General features: G+C 32.9%; 1 protein-coding gene across 2 annotated transcripts in view; it reads right to left on the bottom strand.

Annotated features, from left to right (window-relative positions):
* The window catches only part of LOC106874473 (ribitol-5-phosphate xylosyltransferase 1), a 435,359-nt gene that overhangs the window by 77,664 nt on the left and 341,727 nt on the right, over nucleotides 1-15,968 (bottom strand). The window lies entirely within an intron of this gene.

Here is a 15,968-nt window from a genome sequence, read left to right on the forward strand (position 1 = left end):
ACACAGTGTTATAGTTCTACCGGAGCCATCACATGAAATGCTCCTTAAATTGAGTAAAATGTAAGAATATAGAGACACATCATTCACCATCCTCACCCACATTTAATGTCAGTTTTCTATGCTGCTATGGGGTGGGCATATATAAATTGATTACAGGACTGGAGGAACCATGCTGAAGCAGACACTGGAGCTGGACACTGTCCTTTGGTTTGTCAGATATTGCTGAACCATCCAACATGAGCCAGCATGAGTTGGATGGACATTAAATGATGACGATCACCCATACACATATTTTTTTCCTATATATATATATACAATGCAGATACTCATGCAAATACACACGCACACTCACACACACACACACACACACACACACATGCGAATACAAGTATAATCCATACATACAGATGGCTGGGTCCACCATACTTAAAGTCTGCATTTCTGTCAAGGCCAGGATACTTATAGGCAAATATCTATATATGCAGCTATACAGACATTTATCACAAGCAAATGTCTTCTGTTATAGCCCTGAGCTGATCAGACCCATTATAAGTATATTTGGCAGATAGCAACTGAAAGAAGCCTATTGTGTGTATATATGTCGGTGTGTGTGTGTGTGTGTGTGTGTGTGTCTCTCTCTCTCTCTCTCTCTCTCTCTCTCTCTCTCCCTTATCTGGACATTATGCAATAGTTGCAGACAAGCCTCAATGTAAATCAAGCACTGTCATTCATTTCTGATCACTGTCCATGGGGAAATATTTCTGGTCAAGAGGAAATAACTCTGGCCAAGGGGAGACATCTCTGGCAGTGGGCTAACATCTCTGGCCAAGGGGAAACATCTCAGGCCATGAGGAAATACTACTTTGCTTGGTAATAGTTTGAGGATTAGTGTCAAGAAGAGCTTACATCCATTCCCGTGCAAGCATAGAAAAGTAAACATCAAAATGATAATGATATATATATGTGTGTACACAGACACCTGTATATATTCCTACATGCACTTTTGCTACTTAAAATTTTAGTGATGTATTTTATTTTCTTATCTAATTTTTGTACTCGAGTATAATGCTACTTGCTCCTCAAATTTCACCTTGATATTGTGAATTAAATTTCTTACATTAAATAGAGTTTGGATGTTAAGTGTGCCTCAAGACTTCATCAGAGGGTCGAAATGGTTAGGAGAGCCGATACATACGAGAGTCAGTTACTAATAGGTACAGAATATTTTTCCTATTGAAGAGGGCATGCAAAGAATATGAGCAAAACTTAGAGTGTGAGAGGAGTAAAATTTAGAAAATGGATTAGGAATAGGAAAGAGAAATAAGTCATAGACTTCAAGTGTTGCCTTCCAAGATTCATGTTATTTTGTCCAGTGGTGGATAGGTAAGATGAATCTTGGAAGTCAACACTGGAAGTCTATGACTTATTTCTCTTTCCTATACCTAATCCATTTTGCTAAGTTGGACTCCTCTCACACTCTAAGTTTTGGTCCTATTTTTCTTATGTTATCTTCAATAAGAAAAATATTCTGTACCTATTAGTAACTGACTCTTGTATGTATCAGCTCTCCTAACCATTTAGACCCTCTGATGTAGACTAGAGGCACACTTAGCATCCAAACTCTATCTGCCCATCCCTACAGAGAACACTGAAGAGATGGAGCTAGCATGGAGGATATCGTGGCCTCTTGGCAGAAATGGTTGCAAGGAACTAATCTTTTAATCTGTTATGTGTTACTAGCATATATTTGTGTAGCACACAGTCTTTGCATGTGTGTCTATTCTTATAATACTTTCTTTTGTTTTAGAATAAATAGATATAATAGAATGTCTACCGGCTGATGTATGTCGTTTTTGTATCCCCACCCATTTTCTATTTTGCCGTATATATATATATATATATATATATATATATATGTATAGACACACATACACACACCAACCACCACCATCATCATCATTTAATGTCTGTTTTCTATGCTAGCATAGGTTGGATAGTTTGACAGCAGCTAGCAAATCAGACAGTCCAACCCATGCCAGCATGGAAAATGGTCATCAAATGATGATGATGATAATCATGATATATCTGTGTTTATACATAAGTACATAAAGAAAGAGAGTGTGTGAGGGGGAGAAAGTGCAGGGAGTGGGGGACATGTTTGAACAATGTTAACAAATTTAGAAACTTATCCGCTTTACAAAATACAAATCTTGACGGATAAACAGCAGATAATAGCTTAAAATCTCAAAAGTTTTATAAATATGCATCTCCTCACACTTTAAATTTAACAGCAACTTTCTTCACTTCTTGTCTAATTTTGTACAAAATACTTTATATTGTAAACAGAGATGTTGTGTTATTATTTTGCTTGTTGTTTGGTGCTGCTAGGCAAAACAGTAAATAAATATTCTGAGACATAAGAATGTTGCCCTCTAGGTTAGTGTCTATCAATAACACAATATTTAAACTACATTTTGCAGCAACAAAGCTATGTGAATGGTTAGGTTAAATATAGTTTTTCTTAACAATTAAAAACCGAGGAAAAAAAAAAAAAATATGATGATACTGCAATTTTCTTTCTTCAAGTTAAAAACCTGTTTAAATAAACTGATGCTGACTATTCTAAGGCAATGCTTTACATTTTCAGCTCAGTCTTTAAGTTTTGTTTTCAAACTGAATCATAAACCCAGCTAGCCAGCCTAACAACCGTGAATAAGGAAACGGGTGCCATAAAACAGTAAAAGTCCAAAAGTAAAGGTATAAATAAACAAGATATTTATTTAGTTCAAAGATAAACAGAAGGAAAGAGTGAGAGAGAGAGAGAGAGAGAGAGACTGAGGGAGGAAAAGAGAGAGTTAAAAAAACTAAAAAAGAAAAACACTGAAGAGACATAAGAAAAAGTTTGAACTAAAAATTTAAGATATGAGAAGAGGAGAAAATATAATAATAATAATAATAATAATAATAATAATAATAATAATAATGATAATGATAATAATAATAATGATAATGATAATGATGATGATAATAATAATAATAATGATAATAATAATAATAATAATAATAATAATAATGATGATGATGATGATGATGATGATGATGATGATGATAATAATGATGTTCTACTATAGCAATGTTATCTCTATTGTTTTGTTGATCACGTTGCTTGGAAGTGATAAAGAATAGAAGTTGCCAAACATGCTATTTATTCACATTGATTGCTTACATATCCAACAGTGTTATACACGATGAATACAAGTAAGATGAAGTTTAGATCTTTGCCAACATAAAATGAATAATTGTAGAAGTTAGTGTTCTTTTCAGGTTGATTTTATTTTATTTTTACGAAAAAGGAAAATTTTATTTTTAGGACATTCATTGCAAAATTTGATAGCAAAAGGAACAAAGAAAAAAAAAATGTTTCATTGAAAGTAAAGCAGAATTTCCTAGAGGAAGCATGACATTTTCATATTCTTTTAAATTTGTGTAAATAAATGAAAAAAAAAGTATGGAAAGCTAGGAAAAAGCCTGGCACATAGAAGAAGTCTCTTAACTTCACCAGAATTAATAATTTTAATGTTATGTAGTATTCTTGTGGCTATAACATATTGAGCTTTACAGCAAAAGAGATATGTGCTATTTTTAAAGATTTGATTGATTAAGCTATGGTGTCACATGTAGCAAATAATTTCTTTATCTTTTTCTGCTCCTCCATACATTTTTAGTTGGTTAATTCGCACATACTTTAGTCTTCAAATAAGCTATATGAAAATTAACTTTCGATCCTTTATCAGTTTGTCACTTTTACGAAAATTAATAAAAATGTCAGCTGAATTGCCAATATTGTCATGATGGACCACTTGCTTTGTAAGGACAACATAAGTTTCAAAAATATTGTTTTCTTTGAGGAAAAAGTCAAAACAAAGACTGAACATGTTAGAAGCGTTCAGGTACATATATCCCCAAACTGACACAAAGCTATTCAAAGTCATTGGTCTTGCTTACTTCTTTATTTACTTTCTAATATACGCTTGATAATTAATGAACGAGCTGCCATTGTTGATAACTGCTTTAATCATAAGTTACAATACAACACAGTATCTTTATCAAAAAGTTATGAATGTAAAATAAGACTGAAACTCAAACATTTAAAGTAGATTCTACTTGTGCAGAGTAAATGATGTTTCAAATGAACAGGATTGAAATGGCTGAAGACATCACTTGCCCCCTTCAGCGAAGCCCTTATCATTTTCTTCTAATGGAAATTGAAGAAAGAATAAAAGTGGAGACGGAGTGAGAGTGACAAAAATGGTCAAGGTGAATGAGTGAACAGTCAGCATACCCTTTTTTTAAGACATTCAACACAATTGGGAGAAGGTGGCACTTATTCTTGGCAGTAAGTATAATCTTGGATATATTGTGGTTCTTTGATTGACCCAAGGTAGTTCTCCCTTTTATAGAGATTTCTCATTTCATTGTTTTGGTTTTTCAGGCTTATATTTACATAATTGGTTCTACAAAAACACATGTTGTACTTGTAGCAAATAAAGAAATTATTATTGTTGGTGTTAGGGTAGTAGAGTGACAGAATGAATTGAATCACAGACAAGTTACCATACAGTAATTAGTTACCTCCCTTACTCTGTTAGATTAGCTTCTCATCATTGCCGAATTCATAAAGTAAGTTACCAGTCACTATTACACTAGATTAAACTGACTTCTGCTAGCAGTCTGTAGGAAATTATCATCACCACCACCATCATTATCCTCATCATCACCATTATTATTGTTGTTGTTGTTGTTGTTGTTATTGTTATTATTATTATTATTATTATTATTATTATTATTATTATTATTATAATAAGAATGAGTCAACAAAAAGACCAGTCCATTCTATCCTCTTTACATTAATAGTGAACATACAATTTCAGTCAAGTTTAACTTGAATTAAACTAAGCTGATTTCCTTTACATAAGAAAAAGAAGAAAAAAAAGCAGAAGGAAAGAAAAGATGAGAAAAGAAAATGAGAAAGAAGAATTTAAACAACAGTCTACTTTTAACCGACAAGTCAAGTAGTTTTTAGAGCAATCTCTCAGATGTGAACCAGTGAAGTGGAACTAAATGAATGCAAAATACAGAATTGATAAACTTTAGTCATGTATAATGGACCTCTCAACAGGTTTTGATCTTTAGTCATCTTTTTTTGGGGTTTTTTTTTGTTATGACTTGCAACAATGAATAGATATTTCCAACTAAACATCTGTTCATTGAGTGTAGAGGGTTATCTTGTTTGTTTCATTTTGTTCTTTATCAGGAGGTAATTTTTCACATACATGAAGCTTACACTTCAACAATTTGACTCCTCTGATATGGAACCGAGCAAATGTCCTTCAAAAACATCCTTGAAGAACTTTTAAAGAAGCTTGCCATTTAGATGAGAAAGGTTGGCTAAATATGGTAAGTGTGATATTTTCATAATATTTTTTTTTTTTTTGAAATGTCGTTAAACAGCCTTTATTAGTAGTAATCAAATTACTCTTTAACGGATCCGGATAAACACGACCTCCCTCCCTCCCCTTCTCAACAACTAAATTTTTATCTATTTAGACAAATCTGAATTTATTACCTTTCATTTGTAAATTTACATCGTAAAAAATATCACAGTTCATAGACATTTCTATGCAGCAAGTGTTAGAAACTTCTTGGTTTTCTTTCAAATTTTTTAATTTTTCAGGATTTCTTATGTTCGTTATATTTCTTTTTAGAATTCCTAGGGCCACAAAATAAAATCTTGGTTCTAGATCGCTGTTGGAATTTCACATCCACAGACAAGTTCTTTTAATGGCATACCATAATACTTAAGAGATCAAGATAGTAAATTTGGAAATAATAGCACCGCAAGCATTCTTCAGGGAATAAACATAGGGGTTGTTTCAGTAACTTATTCTATTTTTAGTTTTAAAGATGTCAGGCAAAGATAAAAGTTCACAAGAGATATGGAAATAGAAACCAAACAAGTGAATATGATCTCTTTTAACTGTCTTTTAGCTAGGTGAGTCATTAAGTCTCATTTGTGGCATCAGTTGCTCAGCTGGATAAGAAGGAATTATTATGTTTAATTCCAGGCACATATGGTCAACATTATAAAGAGCCCAGGAATACTTTAAAAAGCAGGAGCATGTGTGTGTGGGTATCAATGTACATATACATATGTTTGTGTCTATTGTATATGTGTATAGATATATATATATATACATGTAGATGTATTTATTCATTTGTTTTTATGGCCATTTTTTATCCCATATGAGTATGAGTTAGACAAATATGTTCTTGAAGCATTGTTTTACATCTGGACACCCTTCCTGTTTGTAAAACTTAACTATTTTTCAAATAAGGGATTTCTTTTCCTATTCCTTCAAAGGTACAGAATCAGTAGACAGAGGAAATGATAAAAGGAAAACACACACACAAACACACGCACACAGATACACACACACACACATGGCTATGTGGTTAAGAAGTTCACTTGCTATGAAATGGCAACAATGTCATTGTTTGTAACTCAGAGATTTTCAGAGAAAAGCAAATGCCAACACACACATATACAGTGATGGGTTTCTTCCAGTTTCATTCACAAGACTTCGGTTGGCCAGGGCTACAGAAGAGGACACTTGCTCAAGGTATTGTGCAGTGGGACTGAACCAAAAACTCCTGGGCTAGGAAGCAAACGTTTTATCAACACAGCCATACCTGCACCAAGCTAAGTGCATATGCACACATGATTAAGTATATATTCCTTTTGCCTTGTCATGCACATGTTGATTGTAAACAGAGAGCCATCATATATACAGGCAGGGTCGTTTGTTTACAATGCCCCATGAAAGCACATCCAGGATATACATAACATGTACTTCACACACAGAGATTCTAAATCCAAATTTATGCCTATTACTATTATTTATGCACTTCGTTTTGTTAGTAAATGCCCAAGCTGTGATCTGAAAAAGCTAAAGTTTTCAAGCAAAGATAATGAACAGTTAAAATGCACAAGCAAAATTTATCAGCAAAAATGTGAACAAGACTTTCCAAAAGTTCAATTTCACTACTGTTATCTAAATTCCTGTGGTGGAGCCTTGTTTAAAAATTGTCTCCTTTTTTATAGGATGAATTCAAATAATTAGAAAAGACATGCTTAAATGTCACATGCATACACATCTCTCTCTCTGCCTCCCTATGTACGTATGTATATATATATATATATGTGTGTGTGTGTATACATATATATGCACGTGTGTGTGTATATATATATACATATATATATATATATATATATATATATATATATATATATATGGAGAGAGAGAGAGAGAGAGCGAGAGGTATATATACACGCCCAGGCATGGCTGAGTGGTAAGAAGCTTACTACCCAACCACATGGTTCTGGGTTCAGTCCCACTGTGTGGCACCTTGGGCAAGTGTCTTCTGCTATAGCCTCAGGCCAATCAAAGCCTTGTGAGTGGATTTGGTAGACAGAAACTGAAAGAAGCCCATTGTGTGTGTGTGTGTGTGTGTGTGTGTGTGTGTGTGTATATATGTGTGTGTGTGTGTGTGTGTGTGTGTGTGTGTGTGTGAGAATCTGTGTTTGTCCCCCACCACTGCTTGACAACCAATGTTGGTGTGTTTATGTCCCCATAACTTAGTGGTTCAGCAAAAGACACTGATAGAATAAGTACAAGGCTTTAGAAAATGAAAATAAAGTACTGGGGCAGATTCATTTGGCTAAAATTCTCCAAGGTGGTGCCCCAGCATGGCCACAGTCTAATGACTGAAAGAAGTAAAAGAATAAAAGAATATACATACATATGTATAAACATACACATACATATGTATAAACATACACATACATATGTATAAACATACACATACATATATACAGACATTCACTCTGCAGCTGTTTTGAATGAATATTTTATCAAGTGACACTTCATATGACATTCAGTGGAAACAGCTATGGTGGGATTGTCTGTATAAATGAATGTATATTACGTCTACATTTGTTTTGCATACGTATTGAGTACTACTGTTGAACATGTCCTTGAAAAGAACTGTGAATCACATGCAAAAATATATGAAATATTAATAAAGCTGGAGCTTTAAATAAATATTTAAATATGATTCATTTTCTAAGAATAATGTAAAACTCTAACCAAAAGAATGATCCATCATATTACGACACACACACACACACACACATCTATAGATAGATAAACAGACAGACAAATAGAAAGATAGATGGAAAACATGAAATATGCTTCTAAACCATAAAATATTGAATAATTATGATGATAGATTTTCTTATAAGCAGATCTTTGCAGAACATATTTTAGTCATTGAGTCAAAAGTATAAGCCAAATAAAATCGCATATTGCAAAATATTTAAAGTACAAAACAATAAAAAAAATTAAGTATTATTAATGTATAAATGACATGGAAAAATTAAACTGCTTTTACAGTTATCACAGAAATTAATTTGTGCTTAGAATACTTCCCAAGACTAGTTAAATCTATTTCCAGCTTGATGTTGGTTATTGTATTCTGAACAGTTCATTGATTATGGTAGACATAATAATTTTCATTTTTCTCTTATTGAAATAACTACAGCTTTAATTGCCTTAGAGAAAATATTTATAACTTTAGTCGATACTCTGAAGTTCTGCACATTGTGATATTGTATAATACTCTCATAAAAAGAATTGCATTGAAAAGTGATAATTTTAACCATAAAAATCTGAAAAAAGCAGCATCAAACAATGAACAACTATAATTAAGAGAATTTTTTTCTTTTGCAGTCAACAGGAAAAATAAGTAAATGAATAAATATAATGAAAAAAAAAAAAAAAATGAAATGATAAAAAATTAGTGTTAGGACATAAATTCACATTCTGTTATAGATGTCATTTCAAATGTGAGGTAGATTTCTAAGAAAATATTTTGAAATTACCAAAACACAGGCAACATTGTCTCATCTGAGTACAGAGTATGAGAAAAAGCATTAACCAGACTCTTGTGGGTATCTTTTTAATCAAAGAAGTGAATGAAGCAGATGACACTGGTTTAGTGACGATGAAGTTCTAAAAACTGTAAGCTAGGATAATATGGGAATGTGAAAAGGGGGACTTTTTCATACTAAATAATGGTCAATGAAATAAGGAATCAGCAGAGAATCATCTGTTGAGTTCACTCATCTCTAAGAACAAATAAAAGAAGATATTTAGAAAGAAAAAAAAAAAAAGAAAATTAATCGTATAAAAGTGAGCTAAATTGTACAGTCAAGCAGAATGGAATGCTTTGAACATACCAAACCTAACTAGAGGATTGATTTTAAATGAATATTCATATGTATTTATACAGAATTGAAATGCAAGTGCATACATTAACATTATATTACAAAGTGAAATACAAAATAGCCTCATAATAATTGTGTAGGTATTTATTATCCACCAGCTTTTTGAAATTCTAACATTTTCACATTGAAAGCTGTTTAAATAATTGTTTTAAATCTTAAGAGTTAACTAGCAAAAGTTGCTTTGAGCAAGTATTAAATGAACTTTTCTATGAAAAGATATTGCTAAATACATATATTATCAAATAAATCTTTTGAACATAAACTGTAACTTTATGTCAGGAAATATTGCTAATTATCAGGAAATAACTCAAATTAAATACTTCGTAAAAAAAAAATGTGATTCTGGATGATGGAAAATAATGAAATATTTAAAAATTAAGAGACATTATAAATATCAAAAGGTATTAAATTATCAGAATGTTAATTTACATACTCTTTATTATTAAAGAATTATGATGCGCAAACAGAACATATTTATTTACCAAAATGGCACCATCTAACAATAAAGAAATGATTAAGATTAAAAAAAAAAAACTTCACTAAAAAAAATCCAGTGAACTTTTATGTAGACAATAGAGGAAAAGAAATAAGAAAAACGAGTATTTCAATCTTGTTCTTTTATTTAGTTTCCTTTAGTCTGTTTCACACTTTTAAACACAATTTACTTGAAACATCAACGATAATTTGTGATTAAAGAAAAAAAAAAACAATTCAACTTGGAGCTCTTTTAATAAGAAACCAATTAACTGAGAGAAGGTTTTAAGAGAGGAGAAACAAAATTGCCGATGGAGCAACAAGTTATTCTGATAACTAGTTTGACATGTTGCATGGAAAAGCCAAACAGTTGATATTTAGCAAAAGATAAATGTTGATAAAACAGCAGAAGGGCTTCAAAGACAAGCAAAAGGGTTTAAATGGATTCCATTAAAGATATCGATTCCATTTTGTTATCAAGGCATGAACTATTCCAGATATAAGCTTTAAGTAGAGGAAGAAGAAGGAGATTGTCATGATAGATGGAGATAGGATCTCAGAGCATTTAGTAAATTATTATTCATCACAAAATGTACAACACTAGTGATATGCATACAAATTAATATTTGTAAATGAGAAAGGGCTTATTTGTATGCTTATTGCTCAATGATGATTTACTTAAAATATTAAAAACTCTAGATAATTCTTCAATAATGATCCCATTTCCTCCTATTTTAAGCATACAGCTTCCCTATCTATATAAACTTTAATATATATGTTAATTTTAACACTTCATTAAACAGAGAAAATAAAAAAAACTTTACATGAGAGAACAATCAGTTCAAGTTTATGAGTTTTAGGTCCTAAGATATTTAGGATAGCACATAAAATTAATACCACCACAAACAAATTCTACATATTATTTATCATCACAGTGTCTATCCATCTCGATGCTGATGATTATGATGATGATGAGGAGGAGGAGGAGGAGAAGGAGAACGTTGATAAAGGTGATGGTAACAAAGACAATTGTCGAGGGTAATAGAAACTTGATACTACACAAGAACTGTGCCTTTCTTTTAAAAGTACATGTAAAAAAATGTAAGAAAGAAAATTTAATAAAAACGCAAATATATTCTACTGACTGGTGTGCCACATAAATAATTTAAATTACAACTGTAATAAGAAGGTGATAATGTAATATTTATATATACAGGAATCTTTGCATTTTTTTTTTCTTTCTGGGAATTGTAATTTATGCTTTAATGAAAATTACAAAATTATTGCATTGGGAATTTGTTCATTTGCATTTTATAATGAATTTCATTATCATACTGATTGAATATTATAATGATATTAAATGAATAATAAGAAAATTATCAGTTAACGATGACCAAACAAATTATTAAACAGTAAATTAGTTGATTGTTCTACTTTTTAAGACTCAAACAACTTTTCAATACTCGAAATTGCTTTTAATCAAAGTACTTCTATCTCATCTTTAAACAAGATTGGTCTGATCCCTAAAGAGATGGAAAATACCCCCTGACTTTAGAAGTGTGCTGAAATGTTGCCAAGATTCTTCATCTATTTACTCTACTTGGTATTCCGTTCTGAAGACGACGCAACATTTCTAATTCCTAACACTCAACTAAATTGCTATGCAGTTAATGTTAAAGTCTCTGTGGAAGCTTTTTATTCTATTGATTATTGTCACAGCAATAAGAAATGGTAAATACTATTCTAGAAGCTGATTGATACTGTGTAAGTAATGGAAATAAATGATGAATACTTGGAGGAAAACTATTATAGCCGATGGTATTAGAATCTTTCAACTGTCAGCAATGTAGATAAACAACTATACAAACACTTTGAATGACATTTAAGCTGATTTTACATGAAAAAGAGACCTGAGCAGGGTAAAAATATCTTCAACATGTTTACTTTTAAATCTTGAAATTAGTTTGTCTTTTAATTATTTGGAGATTCAATAGAACTCTTAAGACTTAATGATATCCCAATAAATGGCAAGCTTTTTCACAAGATAAAAATAGACAGGCAGATGGAGACAGTGACATCTAGAGACTTGATATATACATAGACGAGAATGCAAAGAACTGGCTTTACTTTCAATTATAACAGAATCAAGAGAGATGGTGTAGCAGGAAGGACAAAGCATCTGACTGCTTTGCAAGAGTTCTTTTTCGTTCTTAAGTTATCAGGCAGATTATAGAGTTAAATTCAGCCAAGAAGATCACCCCAGCGCCATCGAAATTTGTGTCCTTTACTAAAGGAATACGATAGGAAACCCAAAACCAAATTATTTCTGTTTTCTTTTTTTTTATTAATGAGAAATAATGAAATAAGCAACAGAATCCATAAATAATTGTTTCTAATTTAGGTACAAGGACTAGTTTGGGGGAAGGGATCAGTTGATTACATTTACCCCCACCCCCATCCCCACCTTAGTGCTAGACTGATACCTTATTTTAACAACCTTGAAAGGCTGAAAAGCAAAACTGACCCTAGCAGGATTTGAACTCTGGATGCAAAGAGCTAGAACTAAATATCTTAGGTGATGAACGATGAAAAGGGAATGACAAATGGAAGGTTTTAACATTTATGCCTCTCAAACCAAGGTTTGACACTAAACATGTCATGAGCTTCCAACTAACATAATAGAGAGTGCTTGGAGATTTCGTATAGGGAGAGTATCTGGGGCTCCTCCATGGGAATAAAGGGTCAAAATCAAAGTTTAGTGAAAACATTTAAAAATCAAAATATTTCAGTTTTCAATTGCAAATGTCAACTCATCAGTTTCACAGCAACTGAAGTGTGACCGGATGAAAAGACAGTCTTAGACTTTCCACCTAAAATTCCACTACAGCATGGTCAAATATTTATTTTAGCACTTTTGATATTGACCCATGTAAAACTGCTTCTACCTGTGATACAAATTGGCCCTTTTAATATTTGTTCATATTTAAATTGAAACCTTCCATCATAGAACTTTTTATTGTTTCAAACAACAGCTTAATAATGAAGAAAGTTAATTATTTTGCAAAAATCCCTTCAAATTCTTGATTATTTTCAAAATTAATTGAAACATGATGGAACTTTTGAGGTTTCCTTTTTTCTTGAAATAATGGGATACAAATAGATTGCTTTGACTGCTTTCTACTGAGCCATTCGTTAAGCAATGAAGAATTAATGAAGATATAATCAATTAGATAATTTGAATAGTGTGTTCACAGACAGTGTATTTAATTTAGTAATCAAATACATATAGTAAAAAACAAAACAAAACATTAATTATGATTCTTTAGAAGTAATTAAATTGCACTTCATTAGTTGATATCAGTGAAGTTAACTGTGAAGTGTAAAACTGAACCTAGAGTAAAAAGGAAAGCATAAAGTGTTAGTGCAGAGGGGAAGAAGTTTTCAATATTCTAGGCAAACCCTTCACTCAAAAGACTCGCCAACAAAGGCCCACAACTCCCTTATGGACAAGTTCTCTTAATTATAAAGATTAAGCCTGTTTAATTTCTACAACTAGATTTAAATACTTCACTGCAAATATCTTATGTTAATTACATTTCTGTCTCATGCATGTAGAATAAAAAGCAAGATGACAAGACAGTTTGGGGGTGAGGGAGGAGGACCTAATTTTCTTCACTTTTACTTTTATCCTTATTTCATTTACAAAACTAATATTTAAATACAGACTAAATCTGTTAGAGTAAGCAGAGAAATTTGTGAAACAGCGCAAAGAATAAAACCAAATCTATAAATATTTTAAGAGAGATTGTTTTTGCTTCCACTATATTAGGTCTCTTTTCCTTTCCTTACAAGCCTTAATAAACAAAAATGATTCAAATAATATAATCAGACAGTTTTAAAGAAGTAATCTGTTCATTAAATATATATGATTAACCAAGTTCAATTATTCCATAGCAGCAATTAAAGTAATTAAGATTATAAGAAAATAACTGCAATAGGAACAAGTACACAATACAATTATAGATGACTATAATTACAATAAACTATAATCATAGGTGATCTGCAGCTGATTTATAGACGACAGATACAGAGAGAAATTAGACAAAGAAAAATTCTTTGAAGAGCAGAAATTCTACTGAGGTAAGGAGAGTTCACTGATAGGTTTGATGAAGAATAAGAAATATTGCAATTTCAACATAAATTTGGAAAAAAAAAACCTATCTTTATTTACATTTAAATATATAAATTTTTTTATTAAGAAAAACATTTAAAAATCTAATAATTATAATGACATTCAAAGAATATGTTCCAGTTTATTTACTACAAATGTATGCAGTGTAATATTTACACACACACACACACATGCATGCACGTGCATGTGTACACTCATTTCCAGACCATCAGTTATTTTCCTTTGTGTTTATAAAAATTGATTTCTAAAGCAAAGCAACACATCAGACACATTTATAAAGAAGGGGACAGTAGCAAGCGGACTTCATGCCATTCCCAGGAGCCAGTCTGGTGGCACTGGCAACAACCATGCTCAAATGTTGTTTTTCACATGCCACCGGCACATGTGCTGGTAAGGCGACACTGACAACGATCATGCTCAAATGGTGCTTTTCACATGTCACTGGCGCAGGAGCCAATCCGTGGCCCTGGCACAGGAGCCAATCCGTGGCCCTGGCAACGATCACACTCAGATATGCTTTTTTTAACGTTCCACTGGCACGAGTGCCAATCAGGCAGTACTGTCATCGGTCACGTCAGCAATTTTGATTTGTTTACACTTGCCTCAGTAGGTCTTCGCAAGCAAAGTTCATTACCCCACGTTCGGATGTGCTTTTAACGTTCCACTGGCACGAGTACCAATCAGGCAGTACTGTCGTCGGCCAAGTCAGCAATTTTGATTTTGATTTTGATTTCACTTGCCTCAATAGGTCTTCACAAGCAAGGTTTATTGTCCAATGAATGAGGGGTATTCATAAATGGGCTGGTTGCACCTCTTATGTGTCCATAGCTTACACTGAGTACATCTTATGGAGTTTCTACCTATGCCTTTTCTAAAGATCGAGCAGGGCCATCTACCTGAAGGGATTTGTGGTTTGTCTGCCATCCTACTTATTAAGACTTTGGTTTTAGCTAGGTTGACTCTAAGACCCTTTGATTCTAACCCTTGCTTCCACACCTGAAACTTTTCCTCTAGTTCTGATAGTGACTCAGCAATTAGAGCAAGGTCGTTAGCATAGAGGAGCTCCCAGGGGCATCCTGTCTTGAATTCTTCTGTTATTGCCTGGAGGACTATAATGAATAAGAGGGAGCTGAGGACTGATCCTTGGTGGACCCCTACTTCTACTCGGAATTCTTTACTGTACTCGTTGTCAACCCTCACTTTATTGACAGCATCCCTGTACATGGGTTGCACAGCTCTCACTAACCATTCATCTATCCCTAGTTTTCCTCAATGACCACCAGATAAGAGATCGGGGGACCTTATCAAAGGCTTTCTCCATGTCAACGAAAGCCAGGTACAGAGGTTTATCTTTGGCTAGGTATTTCTCTTGCAGCTGTCTTACCAGAAATATAGCATCAGTGGTGCTTTTCCCTGGCACGAACCCAAACTGCATCTCATCTAAACTGACTCGCTCCCTAATTAGTTGGCCTATGACCCTCTCCATAACTTTCATTACCTGATCCAACAACTTGATACCTCTGTATTTATTTGTACCTAATGTGTCACCTTTACCTTTGTAGCAGTTGACTATGGTGCTGCTACACCAGTCATTGGGTATGACTCCTTCATGTATCACCTGGTTAACTATACAGGTGACTAGGCTATAACCGACACTGCCAGATACTTTGAGCATCTCTGCGATGATTCCTGATGGGCTGGGGGCTTTCCCTGTCTTCATACTTTTAATTGCTTTATCTACCAAGGTACTGTTAATTCAGATAGCTGGTCCCTCTGTTGAGTCGACATTCAGCAGACTCTCTTTCTCCTATTCATTCTCTTCATTTAGCAACCTTTCATAAAAATTAAAGCAAATCATTGTATGACTGGAGTGACTAATTTAACACAAAATTTGAG

This window comes from Octopus bimaculoides, chromosome 9 (genome assembly GCF_046866305.1).
Source record: "Octopus bimaculoides isolate indiv1 chromosome 9, ASM4686630v1, whole genome shotgun sequence".
In the NCBI taxonomy this organism is placed as follows: domain Eukaryota; kingdom Metazoa; phylum Mollusca; class Cephalopoda; order Octopoda; family Octopodidae; genus Octopus; species Octopus bimaculoides.